At 47.4% G+C, this 18,740-nt stretch overlaps 1 long non-coding RNA gene across 1 annotated transcript in view; it reads right to left on the bottom strand.

The window, feature by feature from the left end:
• Positions 1 to 3,803: 3,803 nt before the first annotated feature.
• The window catches only part of LOC135900244 (uncharacterized), an 80,017-nt gene continuing 65,080 nt past the window's right edge, over positions 3,804 to 18,740 (bottom strand). The window contains exons 3-4 of the long non-coding RNA XR_010563836.2: positions 6,651 to 6,699; positions 3,804 to 4,639 (exon numbers count right to left, since the gene is read on the bottom strand). This is a non-coding gene — a long non-coding RNA (uncharacterized lncRNA). The remainder of the gene's footprint in view (positions 4,640 to 6,650; positions 6,700 to 18,740) is intronic.

Below are 18,740 nucleotides of genomic sequence, written 5' to 3'. Positions count from 1 at the left end.
GAGGACGCGAAGTTGCACAGAGGGGCGCAATCACGCTCCCGCGTGCCACTTCATGTATCTTTCACAACCAGCTTTTGTTTCGTCCCTGTTAGTGTACTCTATAGGACAAAGAGCAAGGAAAATGAATGCGCACAAGTTAGCCCAAGTAATTGCTCCATTACACGTTACAGAATAATAAAAATGGGTTGAAGCGCACACGGCATGCATTACTGAATCAAGATCAGTCCCTTACCGCTCTCAGTGAAAAGTGTAAACTTAAGTACTGTCTGTGCACGTCTCTATGCCCTCTCTCTCTCCCTTCTATCTCCTCCCCTTCTCTCTTGCCACAGCGTAAATAGCCAATTCCAGACTCTTGAATGGATAACGTCTCTGCTTTCCTTATATCCCTTCCTCTCTCTCTCTCTCTTGGCCGTAGGACTGGCCTTCGTCAGAAATTCACTCCGACGGAGGCCGGCCCTCCGACCCAAACGTCAGTGAAAGCATATGCCGTAACGTTTTTCTTTTTTTTCTTTTTTGAATAGTATACTTCCGGGTCTGGCGTGAATCCTTTCAATGTGTGTGTGTGTTTGTGTGTTTGTTTGTGTGTGTGTGTGTTTGTGTGTGTGTGTTTGTGTGTTTGTGTGTGTGTGTGCGTGCGTGCGTGCGTGTGTGTGTGTGTGTGTGTGCGCGTGCGTGTGTGTGTGTGTGCGTGTGTGTGTGTGTGCGTGCGTGTGTGTGCGTGTGTGCGTGTGTGTGTGCGTGTGTGCGTGTGTGTGTGCGTGTGTGTGTGCGTGCGTGTGTGCGTGCGTGTGTGCGTGTGTGTGTGCGTGTGTACGCGCGCGGACGCTGCTCACCAAGAAGCAAAATGCACGAGCTGTTTTGATGTTTGTGTTTGCCTTCTACGCGATTATCGTAGGCTGATTTTATGTCCACTGCAAGACTCCCAGCAATCTCCATTACCCCATTCTTGCGTGAGCCGACGCCATTCATGCACGCTTGGTGGTTTTCCAATCATACTAACATATCATATGCTTCCACTGACTGTGTTTCTCCTCCTTTGCCAACCATTGTGTTGCAGTAATAAACCACCGGTAACCTACTCTGCGCATTACATGGCCTGTCTCGATAGATAGATTATGGCATTGCGCTGCTGAGCACGAGGTCACTGGTTTGATCCCGGCCGTGGTGGCCGCATTCCGATGAGAATAAACGTGGAATCAGATTACACGTTGGGTAAAAATGAAAATAACAAAAATACGCGCATCGCATTTTGTTATATACTACTTAACTGACCACTTCATGATAGCTACACTTAACATAGATTCCAACGTGTGCTTTGCATGCGCATTATTTCTTCCGTATATTGAGGCGCGACTTTATGCCTGAAAATAGTAGCGGCCTAGACGAGGCTTCCAAATTTAGACCTTGAGCATAGCAACTCGATTCTCTACCTCTACACCATGCCACCACCCAAAGGAAGGTATAAAGTAACGAAGCTCGGAATTAGGGAGCTAAATGGTATTCAGTTTTATCTTGGTTCAGTCATATTGTTTTTGAGATAGACGGTACTGTTCCTTTGCTTCTGACGTCGTCGTGACGGTTGATCTCCAGCATCATGTAGGAAAAATGAAGTTCCTTTTAAGAAGAGTGACACATTGTTAGAACGATAGCACCGGCAAGTCAGGCCATTACTACAGGAAGTTAACCAAGTTAACTAAATCCCGTCAATATACAGTATTGCATTTTTTTACGCGTACATGCTACAGTCAAAATATTTCGGTCATTGTGCATTACAATTACGTAAGAAATCGTAGTGCGACAAGATAAAAACAGAGGCAAACGCGCTTCTCTAAAGCAAAAGGCGAACTTGTACAAAACGTGCTTAGTGTGCATTTGTCATACTGGCAAAGTGCCAGTAAAATCACATCCGTCGTACGCTATCTCTCAGATCCTATACTGACGTAACTGAAAGGGAAGCAACTACCTTTGTATTTCTCGAAAAAAAAAAACTTGCACACCGTAAAAACCTGCGGGCGCTATGCGGTTCGATCACAAGTGTATATGGCGAAATCAAGGATGGTATACGAGCGTCCATCTCAAGCTGCAACAGAAAGGTTTCTGAATTTAAAGTGTTAAGGCAAACAAAAAGCAGAATGATGTATTAGGAGAGTTGAAGGAAAATTTAATCTGAAGGAGGTGGTGATTAATACAACAGAGAGACTGCCATGCGGAAACCAATATCTGGAGCCAGGCCTACCAGTTATACGCACGTTATATATGTCATACACATCGGTTGTGCCTGCTATTTTAATTTGAACTCAGCGAGAAATTGTGATACCTAAACACAGATAAAAAAAAGTACAGCACAAGGCTTGCAATCGATCACGCCAACATGACTGAACGCAGCATCCCTCCCAGAAATCTTCAATAAATGGCAAGTGGCTCCATGTGTCAGAAAAGTGAACTGCTGGGCTAGTTGGGTATCCGACATAATGAGCGAGTTTTGCGCCAAAAGCACACACATAAGAAAGGAGACAACACGGGTGCTTGTGTTGTCTCCTTTCTTGTGGGTGTCTGGTTTTGGCGCAAAACTCGTTAACTATGGCTCCATGGGGCTTCTCCAAATTTCTTCGCCTGGCACTTCCTTTCTTTCTGGATTATTTTGTTTTCTTTACTTTTCCGTAATATTCATTGAATTGTAAGGTAAAGTAGAAAGTAACTTATCCCAGTACGCAGGGTATGTAAAAAAACGAAATAAAGATAAAACAAGAAATTATAATGTGTTTCCTTTGATTATGCTAATCTTTTTAATACCGGCAATAGGATTGTCGCAGAGAAAATATCTTAAGGTTACACAATCAAAGATTACTTCGGTGCTTCGGTTAATGCAATCCTCTTCAATTTAAAACATTACTTCGGTTAATGCAATCCTTCTCAATTTTAGCCTCATACGTTCTCAGGCAGGTGCGCGTGCCCTAAATGTTTACAAAGGATGAAAGCAGGAACAGTGGATGAAATGAAACGTGCCGAGAAAGTGAATTAACTTGGTGAGAATTCACTCGGGGCCCCAGAAGCCAGGGGCGGTTTGCGCGAACATTTAATACCGAACATAATAACGAATTTAAGAACGCCTTCTAGCGCGGACTAGGAGTTCACTCAAGCCGCCCCAGATTGCTGCAGTTCCGTCCACGTGCCCCGGCCAACACGTGGCGCGCAATCAGCGAAAATATGAAACGTGTTCACCATGGCACCGGGCCACTTGCAAAGTACTCGTTACTCCGATGGAATTTTGGCACACAAACAGTCCCACAAAGAATTTTGGATATATTACATGGCAAAGCAGCCTAATTATGCTCATTAATACCGATGGCCCAGAAATCGCGCTTGTGCGAGGCGACCGGTTGATTGCTGTTCCGATCGCATAATATTTTCGACGCTCTGCGCATCGCTCAACTTTCAATAGCCACGACGCTGTGAATGTCGGAAAGTGTGGCCTAGCGAGGTAGTAGAAGTGCTGACAACCGCGTTTTTGCATGGCGCATTCCTTGCATGGCGCGTTTAATATGGTCGTTGGTAAATCACATATTGAACCATTCATAGCGCCGATATTGAATCGCTTGCCTTTGTCTTATTGAGCCGCTTATACGCGATACCGCAAATCGAATTGCTTCGTAAATTGCAGCGAAGATACTCGGACCGTGGCTACACCCGTCACTGTCAGAAAAAGCAATTCGTGTACGAGTAATGTACTTGAAGTGCACCGGTGTAAGAGACCGCTTATAGTGTTCCTTTGCAAGTGGGCGGTAAGCATGAACTAGATGGTATTTCAGAGCTCAACCAGGTCTTTGTTAAGGCAATGATGGTGAAACAAGATGAACTGACGTTGGAGAAAAATTCGTTCGCCTTTGTGTGTAATCCATGAACATTCTGATAGAAAAGTCTCACATCACTGATGCTTCTTTTCATCTCGCTGAACGTTTTTCAGTATGATGGTATTAAAGTTCACCTCTGAAGGGCTTGTAGAAGCAAAAGCGCGGCCACAGTGAAGGATTCCTTATACTCTGATAGCAGTTCTCATTAACAGACACATGAAATGACGCGTAGGAATCGTGCTTGATTTTTAGTCGAGTGTAGCACAGGGGTTTTGCGCAAACTGCTGATAGGCAAGCGATGGGTGTCAAGCGCAAGCTTTGTCACAAAGATAGCCCGAGGGCGCACAGAGCGAGAAGCACAAATAATACCAGCGGTGTCAGAGCAGCGAGCCCTCAGTGTTAATTTCACTTCAACGTTGGCTGAGTGGCAGGTGACAGGTCCACTGAAGCAGGTAGGCACAGCAACTGGTCAGCAGCGGGGGCCTTCGACGAAGCAGGCCGATCCAGTGCAGGAGGTATGCGCGGCAGTTGTCTTCGGCGAAGCCGTCCGCACAGCATTCGTTGTTGCCCTGGTTACGGGTGTGCCGACGGCCCAGCAGCAAAAGTGGGCGATGAGGGCTTGCGCTCTTTGGCACGCTTGTCTCGTAGAACGCGCACCTCGGCTCGAAGAGCACCCGTAGCTTCGGCTTGCTGCGCGGATGCCGGCGCGCTTTCTCTGTGCAACCGTGCGTTACCATTCCGCAGCTGCACCACCGCATCGCTGAGGTATATGATATTCCCTCAAGCGCCTGAAGGAGAAGGCCGCGAAGGGTAGTCAGGTCAACGACAGCATCGGAATTTGTCGCGACGCGAGACGCGGCCACCGATGGAGAGGCTAGCGTGTTGACGCCGCTAAGCCTAAACAGCAGAATTGGCGGCCTTCTGGCACAAGTTGAAAGTGAATGACTTACTCGACTTAATTATTATATTATTATTATTATTATTATTATCATTATTATTATTCACAGCTGATAACAAGCGATATGAAGAAAAAGAAGGCTTCGTTTGAATTTAGGCTTGGACAAAACTAAGAAAAGGAGCTGAATTTTCTATGACTTCTTTCTTTAAGACGTGATCTAATTGATGCGTGAAGTGAATTACTAAACTGCTTTCAAGTGCGTCTGTTAACCCTTTGTGATGAAACACTTGCTAGTACATGGGCAGTCTGCTACATTTAGTAGGAAATATTTCTGCAGAGAAAATCATTGGACCAATTCTAGAATGTATTTTATCATTTAACAATGTCATTAGAAGTCTACGAAAAAATAACTTCGACATTTACTAAACATATTGATTTTACCACCAAGCGTGGGAAAAATTGGGTCTAGACTTGACGGAAATCCGCAAATATGGTAATAGTGATGATAATGGGGCGCTGGTATTCAAGTGGCAGCATGGCGATAAATGTGTCTTCGAAAGCTTTCGCTACAAAAAAACAAAACAAAACAAAAAGAAATTTTTGTTAGAGCCAGATCAAGACCCTTCCAAAAGAAAAAGAAAGGAGAGAGGGAGAGACAACAACACAGGAACATGAAAGTGCGTGGTCGCTTTCTTCGCAAAGCTCCACAATAAGCGAACGCAACGCTATGCAGATGAAGTTTCCAAATGGTTAATACCTCACCAGAGACACTGTCAGCACAACGAGTTTTATGCAAAACATGACAAAGCAATGCGCCTTCTGAGGAGGCGTGCACGAGCGTGCACGCTATGGCTCATGCGTGGTCCCGCTAGGTCGGCGGTAACGAATTGCGAGACTTGGGCAGCAAACCGCACTTTCACATTCGTGGACAGGAACGGCAGAAGTCCAAAATAATGCGACTCGGTTTACGCGCGCAACTTGTCAGACTTCCTTGACAGTGCTTCGTACTGCTCGAGCGCACCACCATGCATTTACAACATCGGTGCTTCCCACAGCCAACGGACACTGCAGACTGCAAGGACAAATTGCTTACCATATTTTAACACCGCCAAGACCGGTCGCCACGAGAAAAGTTACACTTAAGGAATATTGCGAAAACAACGCAGCCACCGGTGGAAGGCCATAATTACGCTTCGCAGAGCGAGTGACGGTTTGGGAAGAGTGTCTTGTCAAGTGCAGTAACATGCATGTGCGTGTCAACTGTCCAGATAGCTTTCTTTTCGTGAAGGACAAATGTGTAAAAAAAGATGCCTGCCGTAGTTTGTAGGGATCTTTATTGCTTCAGGATTGAGCGTACCTTGTAAAAACAGTGCATCATGTAAGCATAAAATATAAGCCAGATTAGGTAGAGATTCGTCGCCTCGTTTTACAGGCCTTCCTCGACGCCGTAAGACTATTTAAAATCAATGGCATAAAAGCTAGCAAGGCCATTCTTCAGCTTTCGTGGGAGAATCATAAATGATGGGTATACATGAAGCACAATATTGCGTCTAGGGATGTATTAAGAAAAATGGGCCGCATTTAATATAACCCGGACCTAGACATCTACGCGTGCAGTATAAACACTTGTTCATGACGCATAAATACATAACATTAAAATACATAATAAGGAAAAGTGCCTGAACTGTACCTCAACTGCTCATTAATAATTATAACTACTGAAAACTCTGGATTAATGTTCAGACAATAAATATCGCAGCTCTAAAAATGTGTGAACATTGGCTAACAATGTTCGAACATTTCGATCCTCAGGAGATATAAGTGCGAAAAATTATTTTGGTATATCCACAGTTAAACAATATAAACACCGGGATGCATGCATCGACGCAGAAAAGACTTACTCAAATCTCCACCAAGAAAATTCGAAGATGACGGGGAAGCGGAATGCATCTATAATGAAACACAGAGCACGTTGAGACTACGATAAAAATGAGGTGGCGCGAGAAATTAGGAAAACAGTAATGGTGCCAGCGCTAATGCTCGAAGCGTTAACAGGTAAGCGGTCGAGATAAGCAAGATGTGTTCAGTTATTGGTGCAAAAAAAATTAAAATTAAAACTTGGGGGAAAGATGGAGCAGGAGTCGTTACTGGCGGCACTTTAGAATATAGAGGTAGATGTTTTAATGATAAAAAAAATATCCGATAGCGATAAAGAAAATGATAGACTGCAACAGATGTATTAAAACTTGATAAGCTCAAGCAAGATAGCTAGGTAGTTATTTGTCACCGCCCCGTTTCAAAGGAGATGCCATCAGCGTATGCCTCCCCTGTGTTTGCCGTGGCTGGGGTGGTGCTCACCCCGATGGCTTGGCACAAGTTGTAGCCCAATAAAAAGTTGCGCTTGTGATGTGGGTTTTCGAACCCAGGTCCACAGCACATAATGTTCTGCCCATTGGGCGCCAGGCTCATGCACACTTCTCTCGTGCCAATCACCTCGTGCCCACGATGCACACTTCCCTCCTGTTTTGAGAAGGTTAGCGCGTGTGTTACGCCGCACAGCAACGATTTGCTTAATAAACGGGCACGTGCGCGTGTGCCAGATGCCATTAGGTCACAAACGTAGGAATAGAACGTGCTACTAATTATCAGCCTTACAATTGACGCCCTCGCGGGCGTCAATTTACATAACAACATGTTAGTTATCAAAGCACCCACGTGAGAGGCGTCTACGCATCCGGGGTGATCGGCGTTTACGCGCGTGTTTGGCGTCTACGCGCGACAGGCAACTACGCGAGGTCGCGGCATTGAATCCCGGCCATGGCGGTCGCATTTCGATGGGGGCGAAATACGAAAACACCCATGTACTTAGATTTAGGTGCACATTAAAGAACCCCATGGTCGAAATTTCTGGAGTCCTCCACTACGGCGTGCCTCATAATCATAAGGTGGTTTAGCGTGTAAATCCCTATAATTTTTTTTTCGTTATCAAAGCCAGGGCGCGTTAGTTTCTCTCATCTATCTCTCGTGGTAGCTAGTGCTTTGAGACGCCAAGTGACACTGCACCGGCTTAGTGATCAGCTCCATGACATTCTTCCATCTTCAGGACCGGTCCAGTTTGTAATGCAACAGGATATAGCCTTTCTTCGCCGGAGGTATCCATTGTCGTCATACTGTCATCGTCTCCGTCGTGACCATCTCGCTGCTGTCGTCCCATATCGTTTTACACAGATATGTTGATCTATCTGATAACCCTTTACAAAACCCCAAACGATGCTGGATGGTCAACTCCCTGCCACATGCTTCTCATAACATCTATTTACTAATCGGCGCCCTGCAGCAGCTGCTTCCCGATCGAATACGCCTGAGGCGAGAACAGCTGTGGAAATCATGCGTGCCATTTACGGTCTCCTGGCTACACTGCAGTAGCCTCGGCTCATCTCCGCCTAGGTCGATATGCCGTGCAGTGTCCACGTGCGTGTTGCACGCACGCACGCACGCACGCACGCACATGCGCACGCACATGCGCACACACATGCGCACACACACGCACGCACATGTCGTCGGCGACTCGAGTTGTCTAATAATTAGCTTCGAATTAGCTTCGAAAATTAAAGCTTCGAATAATTAATCGACAATTGTGCTTAGAGCTGTCGATTAATAATTACTTCTCCCTCACGCTACGATCTGCTAGCCTCCTGCTTAGATAGTAGGGCGACCGCCCCAGAAAGGAGTTGGTCTCGAGCTCGAATCCTGGACCAGGACGAATTTTTAGTGAACTGCGAAGCTTTCTTTCGGAGAAACTCATACGGGTTTCTTTTGTATCTTGGCGCTGCATAACACCACAATTAGACCACAACACCATAATTAGCGACCTTCCTTCTTTGACAAGTCACAGCACCGTAACCACTTCCTACGGTCCAGCCTGCAAGATGGACGAGGCAGATTTGACTCTTGAGGAGCTGCGACACGCGCTGCGCCTCTCCAAACGCCACACTGCTCCAGGCGCAGATGGTGTGACGTACCAAGCATTGCGGAACGTCGATAAGAGTTTCCATGACCGTATATTGGACGAGTGTTATGAAGTATGGAGAACCGGTGTAATCCCTGCTGAGTGGAAATCGTCCGTGGTAATACCAATTTTAAAGCCCGGGCGTCCTGCAAGGCACCTCAAGTCCTACCGACCAATATCCCTAGCGTCAAACATCATCAAGTTAATGGAGCGAACGGTCTTGTTTCGCTTAGATGTCAGGCTAGAGGAGCTGAATTTTTTCCTGATGTCACGAGTCGCTTTCGTCGCCGCTGTTCAGCTCTGGACAGCATATCAGACCTTGTCTCAGCACTCAAATTTGCTAAAGAAAACAAGCACTCCGCCTACATGCACTTCCTAGACATACAGCAAGCTTTCGATTCAGTTCCGCATAAGGCGATGATTTTCGCTCTTGCAACCGCGGGAATTTCGTGTCGTCTGCTCCAATTTGTGCATAATTTTCTATCGTAGCGCCGGATGAAAGTGCGTGTCAGAGGAGTAACTAGTGAATACCGAAATGTGAAGTGCGGTGTTCCACAGGGCAGCGTATTATCGCCGCTTTTGTTTAACGCGATACTCGCCGCGCTTCCAAGTCGTTTGCCTCGAGACACTGACTTCCCTGTGAGCATAGCTGTCTACGCAGATGACATTGCTCTGTGGATAAGCGGCCCTTCGCACCTTGGTCCGCGGCTTCGTGCAAGCTTGCAAAGAGCTCTCAACGCTACTTCGGAGTACTTGGGTGAAGTTGGCCTGCTCATATCACCTCCTAAGTCGGCTGCAATAGCATATCACCCTAAACAACGCGCTCGTAGAACAATGAGCCGACTGTATCTTGACGAAACGCCTATAAACTGGGTGAGACAACACCGTTATTTGGGGTAATTGTGGATGATCGAATCTCTTGGCGTCCTGCCTTTAAATCTGTACGACGCAAATCACACTCCGTCCTTAAGTATGTGGCCGCCTTGAATGCTCGAGGTGCTGGTTGCGACCAAACGGCTCTTCAGGTGTACCAGTCATCTGTACTCTCACGCATGCTGTACGCATTACCAATTTTGAACATACCACCTAGTTTGATGGCCCAACTGGAGCGAGATCATCGCCTTGCACTTCGACTAATGCTTGGATTACCTCGTGAGGCGCAATCTATTGCATTACTTACTGAAGCGCATCAGTTACCCCTGAGGCTGCAAGCAGATCAGAGGCCTTTGTATCATATTGAGCGTCAGCACCGCGCATAGGATGGTCAATCGCTCCTTGATCGTCTGATTCACCGCCCGTTATCTCGCATTGGAAAAATGGCGGCATTATTTATGGATATAACTAGCATTTCTGAACATGCTGCTTCCGATACATCTCCGCCTCCGAAAGGTATCAAGAAACACGTATTCCCCATTTACCTCACAATCCCTGACATGCACAAAAAGTCTGATATGGCTGTTTCGGCAATATTCCAATTGACCCAGTCTCACTTGTTCGAAAAGTTTTCAGATTATCTTCAAGTTTTCACAGATGCATCTGTACACAACGATGGTCAAGGAGCCTCTGCAGCTTTTTACTGTCCTTCAACTCAAGTACGACGTATCTTTCAAATACCTCATCCAACTTCGTCAACAACTGCGGAACTAGCAGCGATTAATGTCGCACTGAAATACGTGCAAGAGGAATTAATTACATCGAAGGTTGTCACCTTTACGGACACCCGTGCTGCTTTTAGCAGGTTACAACGCAGTGAGCTTGATTGTCTACTTGTGCGCAGCATTACTGACTCTGCGAGCAAAATTACATCAAGTAGGGTATCTCTCGTTGCTAAGTGGATACCTTCACACGTAGGAATTGCCGGAAATGAATAGGCTGATCGGCTCGCTTCAAGTTGTGTTCAGAACAACTGTGACTGCCCAGAAATTTTGTGCAAGCTTGATGACGCTCGTCTGCTGATTCGTCGCCACCTACTCAAGCAGCATCCAGATCAGCTCGTCACAAATGGAATGTTCCCGCCCCATGTTCGTGGTCGAGGCTTGCCTCGTCGCGCTAGAGCACAACTGCTCAAGCTGAGGGTTGGTTGCGTGAACGTGCACGAACGTTTATACAGACAAGGGCATGTGCAAAGTCCATTGTGTACGTCTTGTGGCTGCTACGAGACACTTGAGCACATTATATTTGAGTGTCCCGCTTTCAGTGCGCAGCGCATGTCGCTAGTGAGAAACTATCATCTTGGCCTGCGGTGTGCGACACTCGAGGAATGTTTATACCCCAGTGGTTGTGCATCTAAACGTGATCAGGCCCATCGCGCCCTACTAACCTTTATAGAGTTAACTAACTTAGGTTCACGTTTGTAGCATGAGCATTCAACATTTTATAGTAGCGTGACCTTCAGTACCCGGCCCTACTGTGTGTGATAAGTACTGTGCCCTAACGCTCCTTCCTTCTAAGATGGGAGGTGGCCGGTTCAAATACTTTGTAGTGTATATTGTGAGCCGACTACCGGTGAAATGGTGATTACGTGCAGCTATACTTGGCGCCTCGTCGTGGAGAACCCAATTAGCCGCATAGCCAACTGGCCATGGATGTGGTTGATAATTGGGGAGGCTGTTCAGCGCGGCGTCACTTTAATTCCGGCTGCAAAGTTCTACTTTAGTCTTTAGATTTGTCCTGTGACAGCGTTCTACTTTTGTCTTCAGATCTGTCCTGTTGCTCTTCCTGTCCTCGACTCCTTCCTATCTTCCATTTCTGTGTTGCCGTCACCTCCCTTCAGAAGAGTAGGCAGGCGTTGCGCTCCTTCCGGTGGCAGTTCCAGCCTGCTCCTCACTTTCCCTTTTCTGTTAACTGTGTATATGTGTATATGTGTTCAAGACAAATAATAATAATAATAATTCAGGTGGATCACAATTTTACCCTTTCATGAACCTTTTCCATTTGTCGGGATTCCGCAGAACCGATTGGCACATGCAACGTCATACATCTTTGTGCACACACTTTTCATCACCATCCTTCAATCTATAAGGGAGAGAGAGAGTGTGGGTGTGTGAGGAGGGAAAGGCAGGGAGGTCACCCAGAATCGAGTTTCCGGCTTGCTACCCTGCACTGGCGTGGAGGATATATAGGCTGTAAAAACGACAAAGAGCGAGAGGAAAAAAAACGAACAACAACAACAACATCAAAAAGAAAAACAGGCACCAGAAAAGGGGTTCCAATCACAGGCGATCACACAGGCCGGTTGACCCTAAGAAGCGCGGTAGAGCTTGCACGGTCTTCTGATGCGATGTTAAGGTTGCGTCGATGTTTGAAAATTCTTTATTCCGACAGAGGCTGTCGTCCAACTGGTGCAGCACGACGGAAAGCGATAGTCTCTGCACACTTTACATCGCCTTCACCCTCCTTTCCTAGCTCCACGAACATGCAGAGCCTTGCTGTTTTTGCTCAATTAAGCAAAGAGTAAGTGAATATGTCTAAAATTGCTAAGCCAGCACCGAGGCATGTGACACTCTCTATATATGTTAACCTTGCTTACACTTGTTCGGAGTGAAATTGCGTTTATACAATGTATTTGCGTAAAAAAAATGACCACTTCTATGACCAACTTCGGCTGGGTTCAGGACTTAAGCTGTTAACCAATCAGTAGATGTTATAACGCACATTCCCGACAGGACAATAAGTGAAATCACTTGTTCTGTTTATTAATCATCCTTTGCATATTTAACTTTTCTTATAACGTCCCTTTTCCCCGAAGAAAAAAGGACCAAAATACTTTTTTTCTGCAGCAGGTGAAATTCCCCCCCCCCCCCCCCTCGGATATGTTGTAATGGGATAGAAAACAAATTTATTCAATTTGTTAACTCGTCGGCATCAGGTTGAATAAACGAAGTGCGCATTAGCAGAAATGCAGGTATTGCCGGGATGCACAATAATAATTTTTTTTTTAAACCTGCACGTCGAAACTGTTTTATAGTTCAGTGTAGCTATCGGTTTCAGTTGCATTCGATTTTTTATAGGAATGTTACAAAGAAACAGCACTATGCAGTAGACATGTAGAATATTTCTTTACATGTCGAAATGTAGACATTCGAATGCAACGGCCGGAATAATGCGGTAACTTCCAACCGGCATCTTAAACACATTTCTATCTTAAACATCTTAAACAAATCTTATCTTGCTTAAACAAATTTCTATCTTGCTACAAGTTGCATCTCTCGCGTTGATGCCGCTTTCGGATATATCGCCGATTCTACCTGCAACTACAGTGCTCAACGACCCTCAAGCCGTGATTCCGACGTTCCGAGGTCGTTGCTTATTCGCGTTGCGCGTAATTGCGCTTTTGAAGGAGAAGTTTCGGAATCGCACGTTGCGCTGACTTGTGACGACACGCATCCGCAGACGCCTGGAGAGCAAGGTCGTGCACTTTTGTTTGTATTGTGTCGCTTCACCGCTCCCCGGGCTGCTTGACATGATTCTATGCTCGAGACAGGCAAAAGAATTGAAAAAGACAACACAAAATCTCAAACGAAGCTAAAAATCTTTATTCCCATTTAAATGGCGCGCCGATCTCGCCGGCAAGAAACATCGGCGACGGCGGCGCAGCGAAAAGAGTCGGCGTTGGTGGGCCGATGTCCCGGCGCACACTTTTGCCCGAGCACTAAGGTTCAAGGGCGTTTTGATGGCGAGCTAGTGTTCCTGTACAGGGACACTGTGGTGAGCGGGCTCGTCGCGGCATCTAGCGGAGGCCGCGAGAAGCCGGAGTGCACGGATTTCAATTCCGAAACATTATCGGTGTAAAGTTCTCAAGCTATTGATGCGAAAGATACATAGACAATTCCAAAGTCGTGCTTTAGATTTTCATTTCCGGAACTTTGTGGGTTTAATGGTCTTATTAGAGCGTACTATAATACGCTTGAGGGGGACCATCGGCTGGGGCAGCGTATGCTTTGCAGTGAGACGCGCGACGACGAAAACTACTGTGGCGGCGCTGCGATTGAAGTGGATTGGGCCGCATCAAGGTCAGTCATTAGAAACTGCTGGCGATACTTCTCGGAAGGGCCATTCGTACTACTTCGCGCGCTGATGTATGTGTTCAGACCGTCAAACGGTGTTTATGATAGGATTTGACATGTATTTATGCCTTAGAAATGCATGCCTTTCTTTCTCTTCTTTAATTCATTTTTCCTGGCCCGTAAGCCGCGTGAAATTTTTTGTCTGGTCTGTGCTGCAAACAAGGTCGCCGAATTCTATGGGAATGAAATGGAAAAACACTCGTGTAATTCTATTTAGGTGCACGTTAATGAACCCCGGGTGGTGAGAACTGAACAGGGTGCTTTATAATCATATCGCCAGAAGTAAAACATCAGAATTTGTTTAATTAAGAAAAGCAAAAAAAAAAGAAGGTAGCATATCCAGCTTTTCTGGACACGTACCAACTAGCGCCCCAAGCAGCCCCGGCACGAAGCTAGCACGTTTTCAATGAACGAGCGGATTTTTCGCGAACAAGAGCTGCAGCTCGATTATTGAATAAGGCAGGTGACAGACATGTTCTGCAATGCAATACACACGAGCCAAATGCAGTGATCACGCTGTGGCAAGCAATAATTTTGTTCCCAGAGTGGTTAAAGATTCAGAAATGGAAGCCTATAGAAACGACGAAAATTTGTACTCGATTTTCGAGACGAAAACGGTAGCTGTGATAAAACTACGGCGTCTGCCGTTATAGCCGCTGCAGCGTGCGTAGTCCGGAGGCTCAGCTTTTGAGTGATGCCTACGTCAACTCTCTACACCATGGCGTAATACTGTTCCCAAAAGCGATCTTTGAAACACAGTCGTGAAAGTTCGCGTGGTATATATAAAACCCACGCGTATCCAGAGGATACGCGTGGGTTTGTAGGTGGATCCACGCGTATCCAGAGGATACGCGTGGGTTTGTGGATTTGTAGCCTTTCGCGTGAATCTGAGGTTATCCGGATACACGCGAAAGGCTACAAATCCAGAGGATCGATTAACATTGTGGTGGAGGGCCAATCAGTCCGAGAGGTACCCACGATGCGAGTCCTGGGTTTGTGGCTTCAGAGCGACGGGAGAGCACTACAGACACTCAAGACCCTCAAATCCACAGCCAACAACATAGCCCAAATGATACGTCGCGTGACGTATCGAAAAGCGGGAATGCGAGAAGACGACACCCTAAGGCTGGTACAGGCCTTAGTGGTTAGTCGAATAACGTATGGCTTACCGTACCAAATCCTGAACAGGAAGGAGGAAAAGCAGGCTGACACAATAATCCGAACCGCTTTCAAAGCTGCTCTGGGCCTGCCTAAATGTACTTCAACGGAGCGCATGTTAGCTTTGGGAGTGCACAATACTTTCGACGAACTAAGGCAAGCCACCCTGATGCGACAGAGGGAGCGCCTCAGCTTCACAAAAACTGGTAGGGCAATATTGGCTAGACTCAATATCCCAGCATACCCCATTTATCTCACAGAGCAGGCCGTACCTCTCCCTCCTTCTATGAGATCCAAAATTACAGTAGCCCCAATTCCAAAGAATATGCATCCAGAGTACAACAAAGAAAGGCGCAAAGCACGTGCACAACACATTCAATCAGCCTACTCTAATAACCATAGGTACAACACGTACTACACGGACGCAGCTCTGTATGCAGAGACGACCGGGCAGCGCTACCAAAGGAGGTACGCCCTCGCAGTCGTGAACGCTATCAGCCAACAGCATATTACCGCGTCGGCCACGGCGGGATCCCCAACCTCGGCCGAAATGTTAGCAGTGGCGATCGCACTCGCTCACGCGGAGCGTTCGCAAAGGGACTCGGTCGTGGTCACGGACTCCCAGGAGACATGTCGCATGTTTCTCAAGGGGCACGTGACTGCGGCTAGCCTCGCGATAATCCACAGATCCTTCAACCACCATCATCGCCTACTCTGGTGCCCGGGCCACGCGGGGGTACAGGGGAACGAAAAGGCTAACGCGTTAGCTCGAGAGTTGACTAACCGAGCGACGGCGTCCTCTTCTAACCCCACCCACCCGCACTACCCCTCACAAAATTCCACCAATTTAAATGCCAAAGACATCCTTGCTCATCAGCGTGGAGTCCGAAGAAAATACCCGCCGCCTCACCCACAACTTAACGGGGAAGAGGCCGCCGATTGGCGTAAAATACAGACCGGGGTGTTCCCCCATTTAAAATTGCTGAACGCCATGTATCCCACTCGTTATAGGGCCAACTGTCCTTGGTGCGGTGGCATACCTACCCTAATGCACATAACCTGGGAGTGCACTAAGCACCCTCATAGGCCAAACACCAGTAGGACAATGGAGCAGTGGGAGGCACAGCTCGCCCGCTCGGACCTGGCAGGACAAAAGTCCTTAATTAGCCAGGTCAGGCAGGCGGCAGAGGCCAGTGGGGCCCTGGACTGAGAGGCTCCGACCACCCCTCCTTCAAATCTTTATAATTACAATAAAGTTTCTCTCTCTCTCTCTCTCACGCGTATCACTTGCAGCAGCGTTTGAAGGCGTGGCCGAGTCGTTCAATCGCTCGCACCTATCGTTTCAGCGTCATGCTGGCAGCGATTCGATGCCGTGCTGCATCACGCCTTTTTTTTAACACCACGTAGGACTGAGTTCGACAGTCTTCCACCGGAAGCCGACACACAAAACTCAAGATTTGGTTTCAGTTTTGCTTTTTTCAAGAGGGCTAATGAAATGTAATATTTTATATTTTTGCTTCCTAAAACGTAGCAATGGGGTGCTTATTAAGTCATCGCTTTTAATATCAAATTTTATTGCTTGGAGAACATAGAAACAACCATGCGCATGCCTTTCTGTTACAATGAAAAAAAAAATACTATCGTGCCTTGTAGCATGGACAGACTTAGAAATTATGGACATTGCACCTTCTCCATCCTGTGGTACGTTACAGCAAAATTTACGGCAAAATTACGGCAAATGGGCGAAATTTCAAACTATTTTATTTCTATATAATAGCCGACTATCAACAAGTTTCAACTGTCTGCGCCGAAAGGGTAGTCCGCTGTAACAACATATGAATTTATAACACTTAGTCAGAACATTGGTGGTGCGTTAAGGCCGTGTTTTGGTCGGGGATGGCCGGTTATGTCACACGACAGCAGCAAATGGTTTTGCACCCTCTCGTCAGAGCGCGCATTAACTTGAAGATGCACAAAATTAAAACCCTAAAGTGATTTACTACAGCTGGAGTTTCGAATGGTAATTCCAGAGCGAGTGTCATTCAGTCTGTTTGCACGCGCATGTTTTTGTGAGGCAACAGGGAAGGAGAGGGAATATGTATGGGGGCGCATACCTTGTACGTGCCTGTATTCACCACCTCGGGCTTCCTGATCGGCCACTACTTCGCTTCCATCTCTACGACCCTCTACCTTTCTCCCTCCTACCCTCTCTCTCTCTTTTAACCCCACCCCCTCCACCCTGCTGGCGCTGAGCCGTGCTCCCGCATGGGTTCCAGAAAATCGCGCTAGCCTTTTCTCCTTCCCCTCAAGAACCACTTCTCTTTGCCTGTGTACTTGTTCTGCGCGTGCGACCGTGGTTGTGTCTCAGTATTTGAATATGCGTGCGCAGGAGTGCGTGTATGCGTGTGCAACCATGCGCGTGTTTCTGTGTGCTTGCAGTTATGTGTGCGCGTGTGCGTACATTTTTGTGCGTGTGTGCATGCGTGGGCGCGTGTAATTGTGAATGCGGGCGAGCATGTTTCGTATCTCTGTGTGTTTGCGTTGGTATGAGTGTGTAAGAGAGCGAACGAGCGAGCATTTCGCCGCTTACATCTACTCTTGAGGATGAATGGGATATATAATTTATTTAATCCCATATTTAAATCTACGAGACAAGAACGAATGACATTGCATTTATAGCATTACGTCTTTCTAAAAGCGAAATCAATGCAAAAATGGCTGTGGCTTAGCTAAGGTTAAGCCCAGGATGCGAAGCATACTAGCCTTTATTTTAACGCGACAGCGTTAAGGAGCTCGTGTCGCAGAAAAGCCGGTGTCGTCGGCGTCGGCTCAGGCGTGCGGCGCTTGCTCAGGCGCACATTTCGTTGTCGCGCCGACCGCTGCGTTGCTCGACGCTCACCGCGTCCGATGCGGGGCGCGTAGTCGCTGCGCCGTAGCAAAGCCACCTAGAAACAGTCTCTGTAGCACGCCGCAACCTTCGCTTCTCATTCCAACGAGCAGCTCTGTCTCCAGGAGGCATCTCACCTCGTGAGTGTCTAGCAGAGGCAAGCGCAGCTGCTTATATACCGCCGCGACGTCGCGAACGACGGCGCGAGTTGGAGCCCCGTTTCTCCGCTGTCGTGACGGCACGGTGTCACGTGGTATTGAAGGCGACACCGCCGCGCCTGAGGAGCTGGGTTGAGCTCAAGTAATATGCTTCGCATAAAAAAGAAAAAGAAAACGCAGTTCCCTTCCAATCTGTGAAGAAGTACGACCAGCGAAGCTGTGTATGCGGGCCCCTTAATGGCGAACTGCACCTCCGCCGCGGGTCGGCCGAGCATTACATTATCTGCGGGATCGGCTAACGTATGGGGAGTGCTTTTCGCCTGCTTCACCTCCGCCGTGGGTGGGCCTGGTATTGCGCTATTTTCGGGATCGGCCCACGTACGAGGAGTTCTTGACGTCTGCAGCACCTCCGCCGCGGGTCGGCCCGGCATTGCACTATCTTCGGGATTGTGTTCTACACGCGGACATGATAGTGGGGAAAATAGCTCTTAACGGCTTTACTGTAAAAACAAACAAAAAAAAAATCCCGCCTCAGCCGTCAATATTGCCGCTCCAGATTTCGTCACTGTGGCGCCGTCACCATCGGCACGGCTCCGTGAGCCGCTGCCAAGCTTTTCCCTTTCGTTATCTGCCTGCTCTCGGCGGCCGCGCATTGTCTTGGTGAAAGCGACGCGCTAAATATGCACCATCATTGCGTCATGCATCGCTTCTGC

Source organism: Dermacentor albipictus, chromosome 1, assembly GCF_038994185.2.
Source record: "Dermacentor albipictus isolate Rhodes 1998 colony chromosome 1, USDA_Dalb.pri_finalv2, whole genome shotgun sequence".
Classification (NCBI taxonomy): Eukaryota; Metazoa; Arthropoda; class Arachnida; order Ixodida; family Ixodidae; genus Dermacentor; species Dermacentor albipictus.
This window is presented reverse-complemented; position numbering and strand designations above follow the sequence as displayed.